Here is an 8,495-nt window from a genome sequence, read left to right on the forward strand (position 1 = left end):
CTACAGGCATAGAAGTCAGAATGAGAAAAAAACAAAAACCTACTGCATGGTCCATAGCAAAAGCCCCTTGCAAGGCCACGATAGCTCCATCTCCCATCTCTCTCCAGCTACTAAGATGGTCTGTGTCTTTATAATACACAATATAGTGTGGTAGTTAGCTATGTAAGCTCCCGAGTCAGGCTGCAAAGGTTCATCCCTTAGGCTAACTGCTTCCCATATATGTTTTCAAGAAAGCCACTTAACATCTCTAAGCCTTTCTACATCACAAAATGAGCATAAAAGTAATTTCTATCCCCATGAGGATTAAATGAGCAACGCAGGAAGAGTTTCCAGCACATTCCCTTCTTACCATCCTTGCATAAAACCCGTTTCCAGGTACCAGCTTTTCCAGACAAGAATGTTTGTGTCCCCTTTCTTTAAAAACTGCCTCCTGGGGGGACCAGCAAATGGTGGAATGGTTATATTGCTGGAGTCTCATGTGGTCAACCAGTTTGAGTCCCAGACCTGGCATCTTAAAACTCATGCTGGGCACGTGTGCATGTGTACCCAAAGTCCCAGGAAGAGAATGGATAAGGGATTGCAGCATGGCCATCCCTCGTGAGGGGTGATTTCTCATTTACTGTCTGTCTCTCTTTCTGTCTCTCTGGCAAGCGCACACACCCTTGGGAAAAAAATATCCATGCTAGTGGTATGGAGGTTATGGCACTGGATTCCATATGGATGGCATAAAAATACTAGCTTTGAGTCCTGGACCCAGTAGCTTAAAAATCACACGGGGCATATATATATGCATACCCAAGACCCCAAGAGAAGAATGGGAGAGAAAGGATTGTGGTGTGGCCATCTCCTCAGGAGATGATTCTCACTTTCCTTCTCTTTCTGGTGAGCTTGTGCATCCCTAAGAGAAATACAAAAACAACAAACAAGGGAACCAGCAATTAGCGTAATGGCTATGTCACTGGACTCCCACATAGTCGACCACGGTTCGCGTCCTGGAGCTGGTGGCTTCAAACTCACACCGAGCGCGTATGCGTGTGTGCCCAAGATCCCGAGAGGAGAATGGAGGAGAAGGGATTGTGGCGTGACCATCCCCCCGTAATATTCAGGCTGAGTTAGAAATTTTGTTACTCTCATCACAGAAAGATGAGAATAACAATACACATATGGCAATAGATTCTATTTTCTCTCTTTCTTCAATTGCTGGCCTCGATCTACTGAATCGATCTCCTAACCTACCAATGGGTTGCAACTCTCAATCTGAAAAACACTATATAGTATGTATATACAAAATTATAATATAGAATACATTTAATTTTCTTCCCATTCTGGCATTCCATAATTTCTAATGCTGTGTTCATTTAAAATGTCTCAGGCCCAGCCTCTGTGGCACAGTTGGCAGTGTATCAGACTGCAGAGCTGGAAGCCACTTGCCAACTGTGGTTCAAAACCCTGGTCAGATTATCCTGAAAACATACCAAGTGTGTGTGCACATATGCCCTGGATCCTGGAAGGCTGGAGGACTGAAGGAAGGGGGTCGTGGTGTGACTAAGCCCTGCAGAGGGTACATCTCTGTCTCTCTCTCTCCCTCATATGCATGTACTCTATTATGAATTTTAAAAATGTTAATGGCTCAATCTATGTCTTATTACTACAGGCATAGAAGTCAGAATGAGAAAAAAACAAAAACCTACTGCATGGTCCATAGCAAAAGCCCCTTGCAAGGCCACGATAGCTCCATCTCCCATCTCTCTCCAGCTACTAAGATGGTCTGTGTCTTTATAATACACAATATAGTGTGGTAGTTAGCTATGTAAGCTCCCGAGTCAGGCTGCAAAGGTTCATCCCTTAGGCTAACTGCTTCCCATATATGTTTTCAAGAAAGCCACTTAACATCTCTAAGCCTTTCTACATCACAAAATGAGCATAAAAGTAATTTCTATCCCCATGAGGATTAAATGAGCAACGCAGGAAGAGTTTCCAGCACATTCCCTTCTTACCATCCTTGCATAAAACCCGTTTCCAGGTACCAGCTTTTCCAGACAAGAATGTTTGTGTCCCCTTTCTTTAAAAACTGCCTCCTGGGGGGACCAGCAAATGGTGGAATGGTTATATTGCTGGAGTCTCATGTGGTCAACCAGTTTGAGTCCCAGACCTGGCATCTTAAAACTCATGCTGGGCACGTGTGCATGTGTACCCAAAGTCCCAGGAAGAGAATGGATAAGGGATTGCAGCATGGCCATCCCTCGTGAGGGGTGATTTCTCATTTACTGTCTGTCTCTCTTTCTGTCTCTCTGGCAAGCGCACACACCCTTGGGAAAAAAATATCCATGCTAGTGGTATGGAGGTTATGGCACTGGATTCCATATGGATGGCATAAAAATACTAGCTTTGAGTCCTGGACCCAGTAGCTTAAAAATCACACGGGGCATATATATATGCATACCCAAGACCCCAAGAGAAGAATGGGAGAGAAAGGATTGTGGTGTGGCCATCTCCTCAGGAGATGATTCTCACTTTCCTTCTCTTTCTGGTGAGCTTGTGCATCCCTAAGAGAAATACAAAAACAACAAACAAGGGAACCAGCAATTAGCGTAATGGCTATGTCACTGGACTCCCACATAGTCGACCACGGTTCGCGTCCTGGAGCTGGTGGCTTCAAACTCACACCGAGCGCGTATGCGTGTGTGCCCAAGATCCCGAGAGGAGAATGGAGGAGAAGGGATTGTGGCGTGACCATCCCCCCCTCACTTTCTGTCTCTATGTCTCTCTCTGTCTGTCTGGCGAGCGCACGCGCCCTATAGTGAAAATCTCTCCAAAAAAATAAATAAATAAAACAACAAACAAAAAGCCATCCTGTAAGATGAACTGAATTCAGAGGAAAAAAATGGAGACCAAGGTAGTTTCACCCAGACTCACATGCTAGTGACTAGCGCAGTATCTGGTGCAAAGAAGTGTCCAAGAAATGGTCATCGAATCAATGTTCAATGAATGAGTGTGCTTACTCACAGCTTCCATCAAACATACCAGATGCCAGCTTAAAAAGAAACCCTGGCTTCAGAGCCAGAACCCACCTATGCCAGGATTCACAGCAGGCTTGACCGTGGCCACATGCCGGAGATGCTGAACCAATCCTGGAAGGGGAGCTGGAGAGGCCAACCCCAGGTGGGAATCCTTCAGGAAATGACATCTGTGGCCTTGTTCATTAGTGATTCCCAGTTCTGGTTTGTGGCACTTGCCTCAGGCACTGTTCACAAGAGACTTAAAGGCTACTCTTTAGTTTCTTTCCAAAAGGCTTTAATTAAAATCACATTTCCATGCCACACTTCTATCCCACAAAAAGCACCTCGGCCAGGCTGCAGTTCCCCAAAAAGTGGAAGTCATTTTTATAGGGCCATTAAGTTTCAGGTAAAATGGCCACATGGCTGGGTCTTCCATATCTAGATTCCTGTGACTTTTTTCTAACTTGGGTGGGGAGAGCAGAATCCCAAAGAGGGGAATAAAACAAAAAGAGATGACTGGCCTTTAGCTTTTAGGATAAATACTATGACTTACTTTCTTAGGCATTTTGCATTTTAGCTCTCATAAAAATGTACTGAAACAAACACTACTGTCACTACTTGTTAGCTGAAGAAACAAGGACTCAGAGAGATGAAGATATTAGCTGAAGACACACAGCAAGAGATAAATATGAGATTCTTCAAGCTCAGGTTTAATATGCTGCTCCCAATTGCTCCCTTTCTTTTTCTTTTTCTCCCCCCCCCCATAGGACACGTGCGTTCACTGGAGAGAGACAGAGACAAAGAGAGAGGGAAAGTGAGAAATCACCCCCCCACCCAGGGGGATGGCCACACTGCAATCCTGTCTCCTCCATTCTGCTTTCAGGATTTGGGGCATGCACACACATATGCCTGGCATGATTTATTTTTATTTTATTTTATTTTATAGAGATTTTTTTGCCATAGGGCATGTGTGTTCACCAGAGAGACAGAGATAGAGACAGAAATCACTGTCTGTTTCTCTTTCTGGTGAGTGCACATGCCCTATAGCAAAAACCTCTCCCCCCCAAAAAAAAAATCACTTTCTACTCAGCCCCATCCACAACTACCAAGAGTGAAAAAACTTCACCTTCTACTCGGGCCCATCCACAACTACCAAGAGTGAAAAAACTATCCAATCTAGAGGGTTCTGGGCAGACTCGGTAATTATCTCTGAATTGGCAAATACCTCTGTAGTGAGCTGAATTCTCCCCTCAAAATATGTACTCACCCCAAATTTTGTCCGAATCCTAGAACTTGTGCTACATTATATGGCAAAGGATTACTAAATTAAGGATCTAGAGAGAAGGAACTTATCCAAAATAATCCAGGTGGGCCTGAAATAAAATCATATGTGTTCATTTTATTTATTTTTTTGAGAGATTTTTGCTATAGGGCACATGCACTCACTGGAGAGACAGAGAAAGACAGAGACAGAAAGGGAGAATGCACCCTACTTCCCCACCCCTCATGAAGGATGGCCATACCACAATCATATGTGTTCATTTTATTTTATTTATTTTTTTGAGAGATTTTTGCTATAGGGCACATGCACTCACTGGAGAGACAGAGAAAGACAGAGACAGAAAGGGAGAAATCACCCTACCTCCCCACCCCTCATGAAGGATGGCCATACCACAATCCCTTCTCCTCCATTATCCTCTTAGGATTTTGGGTACACACACAAACACACTTGGCATGAGTTTCAAGCAGCCAGATCTGGGACTGGAACTGCAGTCAGCTACATGGGAGTCCAGCAATGTAGCCATTACGCCATCTGCTGGTCCCCACTTGTATTCTTATAAGAGGCAGGGAGAGTTTGGGGGCAGACACAGAGAAGGCAGTGATATAAAGATAGAGGCAAACTGGATAGATGGGGAGTGCCAAGGAGTGCTGGCAGCCACCAGAAACTGAATAAGGCACGGAACAAATAAATCTCAAGTCCTGGGAGAGAGGATCACCCTGCCACCACTTTGATTTTGGACTTCCCGTCCCCAAGGGTGAGGGAGAGTAAATTTTGTTTGTTTTAAGCCACCAAGTTTTGTGGGGATTTGTTGCAGCAGCCACAGGAAATACACACCCTTCTAACATGCAAACGTATTTAGCCAGATCCCAGCAGAGGTCAGGAATGATGTGACTCAGAGTGTAAGAATTACGCTCTTCTAGATGTTGTCTCAAGGACTCAAGTAACAAAAAACCCACAGATCCATTCCTATGTACAAAATTAGAAGACACTTAGTTACACAAGGGCTTGGCTTGGCATTTGAGAGACTAGAACCCCGACTGTTGAGAGGAAAAGCCTGAGGAGAAAGAACTGCCACATTAGGGTAGAAAAAAGATCCTCAGAGTATTGATCAGCTAAGCATGTGGCGAGGTGACTCGCATTTTCAATTTTAGAAAGAGATCTGCAACAGGCTGGGCTGATGGCAGAGGGACCATGCCCTGCTCATTTTCTGACCTTTGTAACAAAGGTTTAGAGTTGCATTTCGGCATGGCGAAGGGGTTAAGAGGGTCACCAACACTCTGGAAGTTGTGTGGATACGAAATTGGAAGCATCATGGAAAGTTTCCATTCTTCCACTTCTCACAACCTCGTTTGTCCCTTACTTCCATAAATATGTATCAAGCACCCACAGTGAGCCGGGCACTGAAACAGAACTTGAGCAAACAGCGATGGACATGAAAGTCACAATTCTGTCTCAAGAGGCCTCTCCAGAGAAATGGTTTTCAGCTGGGGTGATTCTGTCCTCCCAGAGGGCATTTGGAAATGTCTGAAGACATTCCTGGTTGCCATGACTGGCAGGGGGAAGAGATTACTGGCATCCAGTGGGTAGAGGCCAGGGAGTTTGATGAACACCCTACGGTGCACAGGGCAGGTTCTCACACCTGAGAACCATCTGGCTCCAAATGTCAACAGTGCTGAGGCTGTGAAACACTGTGGACCTTGGGTGGCCTATATGGGCAATACCCATGACACAAATGGTGGATGGATGGGCTGCGGAGGTGGGAAAGAAGAGCACGCAGAACAGAGAATCATCCCACCCCAAGTGCTCAGAACCATCTCCCTAAAGAAAGTGACGTCTGTGCTGTGACCTGAAGCATGAGGGGGTGTTCCAGGCAGGAAGAGCAGAAATGCCTTTAGGTGACTTACCTCCCTAGTCAGGCTGGAGGGGAGAGTGTGCGAGTGAGTGTGGAAGACAGAGGAGGTGGTGGAATAAACAAGGAAACCCCTCGAGAGGTCTGTCCCATCACTTCTGTTTGGGAAGGGCAGTCTAACTCAGTGTAGTGTTAGGACCACGGGCTTGGAGTGAGGTCTGAACTTAAGTCTCAGCCTCACCTCCTTCTCCCCATGTGGCCTTGCACAAGACACAAAACTCTGAGAGTCTAAATGCATTTTCAGAAAATCTAGCAGAGGCGGTGGGGGAGAATGCAATCTACCTCAGGTGGTAGTGTCAGGATGAAATGAGAAAATGCACATCAACAGCTTGGCACACTGCCACGAACAACAGATATTGTTCTTATTTGTGTTTTCAAAGGTCACTCTGGGCCCGGTGCGCAAAATAAAATGGGAAGGACGACCAGAAACGCTCCTCCCTGGGAATACAAGGCAAAGCAAAAACAAAATACTGAGACTTTACAGAACAAAAAGTAGCTTGAGCAAAGCAGGGTTTCCGAGGGGCTTTAAAGTCCTTGATGCGACACCGTGCTAACCTTAAGTAACAACAACAGCAACAGGAGCAGCTTCCACGCTCATTGAAATCGCCATGCTTTGAGGTACAGATGTCCTAGATAAATGGAACAGTGTACATATCATATCCGTCCATCTCGTCAGGGAGAGAAATGAATCCGGTGGCAACCTTAGGAAGATCTTTATTGCGGCCCCTCTTCAGTGACAAAGATGAAGATGGCACTCTTGTCAGGGTACGGCCGAAGAACTTGAATCCCACACACGGCAAGACACACCCCACCACCACCACCACTACCATGTACACCTCTAAGAGAATCAGCCTGATCTAATTTTACATAAAGCTGCTTGCTCAAAAATAGCTGCTAGGACAAGCACTTCATTTTGACACCCTTGTGACCTCCCTGAATGTGACTCCAGGATCCTTTATATCAACGATCCTTAACTGGTGACGGTGTGATTTCTCAAGTTTATTCCTGGTGAAGTAAGTCTCAGTAACTGGAATTAAATCCTTTCTGCTTGATGCCATGATGAGACTGAGAAGGATACGTGGGAGTAACTGTTTCAGAGACAAAAGCGTGACAGTTGCTCTGTAAGGGTGCTTTGCTTTCAGAAGCTACTGGTGATGGCAGAGTTACACATTGTGGGGAAAGACCCACTGCAATCGGTAACCTTCAACGCAAGCAACACATCATACAAACCAGGTATGCAAGGCAGAGCAAATGAAATCAAGGAAGGGAGTAGGGCAGTGTGACTGACCCCTCAAGAGAGGACAAGACAATTTCAGGGTATCTCAAGTCACCACCCAACACCCACAGGGCACCACTGTTTCTCTTGATGAGGGACGGCCCAGACTCCCCAGAGGTAAATTCCCAATCACAGAAACAAGTGACCAGCCTTGATCTGCACATACTAAGTTGCTTTTATTAATCCAGAACGGCATGCTACAGATACTGTACAGCATGAACATTTATTCATTACAAAAATGGCTTCCAAACCATTAAAAATGAACTTGGAATAAGAGCATAAAACGGAACAGTAACATCACAACTGTTAGGAAACATTCAAAGTATTCACAAAAAATGTTATAGTTAGCATTTTAATAAACCAGAGAAAGATCGGAGACAGTTTTACAATCGCTTCATGTCAACTACAATGGCACTGAATGAACAGGTTTCAGCTTTATACAGCATTTTGCAACATCAACATGCCTAGGTTTTTTTTATTTTTAAAGTTCGCTACCTACTTGTATGTAATATGTGTACATAAAAGTGGCAGCTGGTTTTTCCTTTAAGAGTAATCTAATATACAGAATTTTGGCCCTTAAGGGTTTATACCTCTTCATTTAAAATGCTTTCTGGACAATCTGCTATCAAACACATTTTGTTATAGGTGACATTAAAACTACATACAAATCTACCTATGTAACATCACAGCAAAACATGATGAACGAAAATTACAGCATCGAAAAGAGGGAGAAAGCTAAAGTCACTGAGAATTTTGGCACAGAGTTTTGCACATGGTCAGTCCGGTCAGTCCATGTCCTAAGGGCGCGGGGCATTCGACTGGGAGTTCAAAGGGGATCAAGGGTGGCCCCCCACTGGCGCTCATACAGCATCGCTAAAATTCCCTCACTAATTTTCAAGTCTTGTTTTACATAATGGCTTTTAAAGCAACTTTTGTTAATGCCACTGATCCTTAATGCAACTATTAATGTCCATTTGGTGGCATCTGGGTTTTATATAGCAAAAACAAAAACAAAAACCAAAAAAAAAA

This window comes from Tupaia chinensis, unplaced genomic scaffold, assembly GCF_000334495.1.
Source record: "Tupaia chinensis unplaced genomic scaffold, TupChi_1.0 Scaffold140534_1, whole genome shotgun sequence".
Classification (NCBI taxonomy): Eukaryota; Metazoa; Chordata; class Mammalia; order Scandentia; family Tupaiidae; genus Tupaia; species Tupaia belangeri.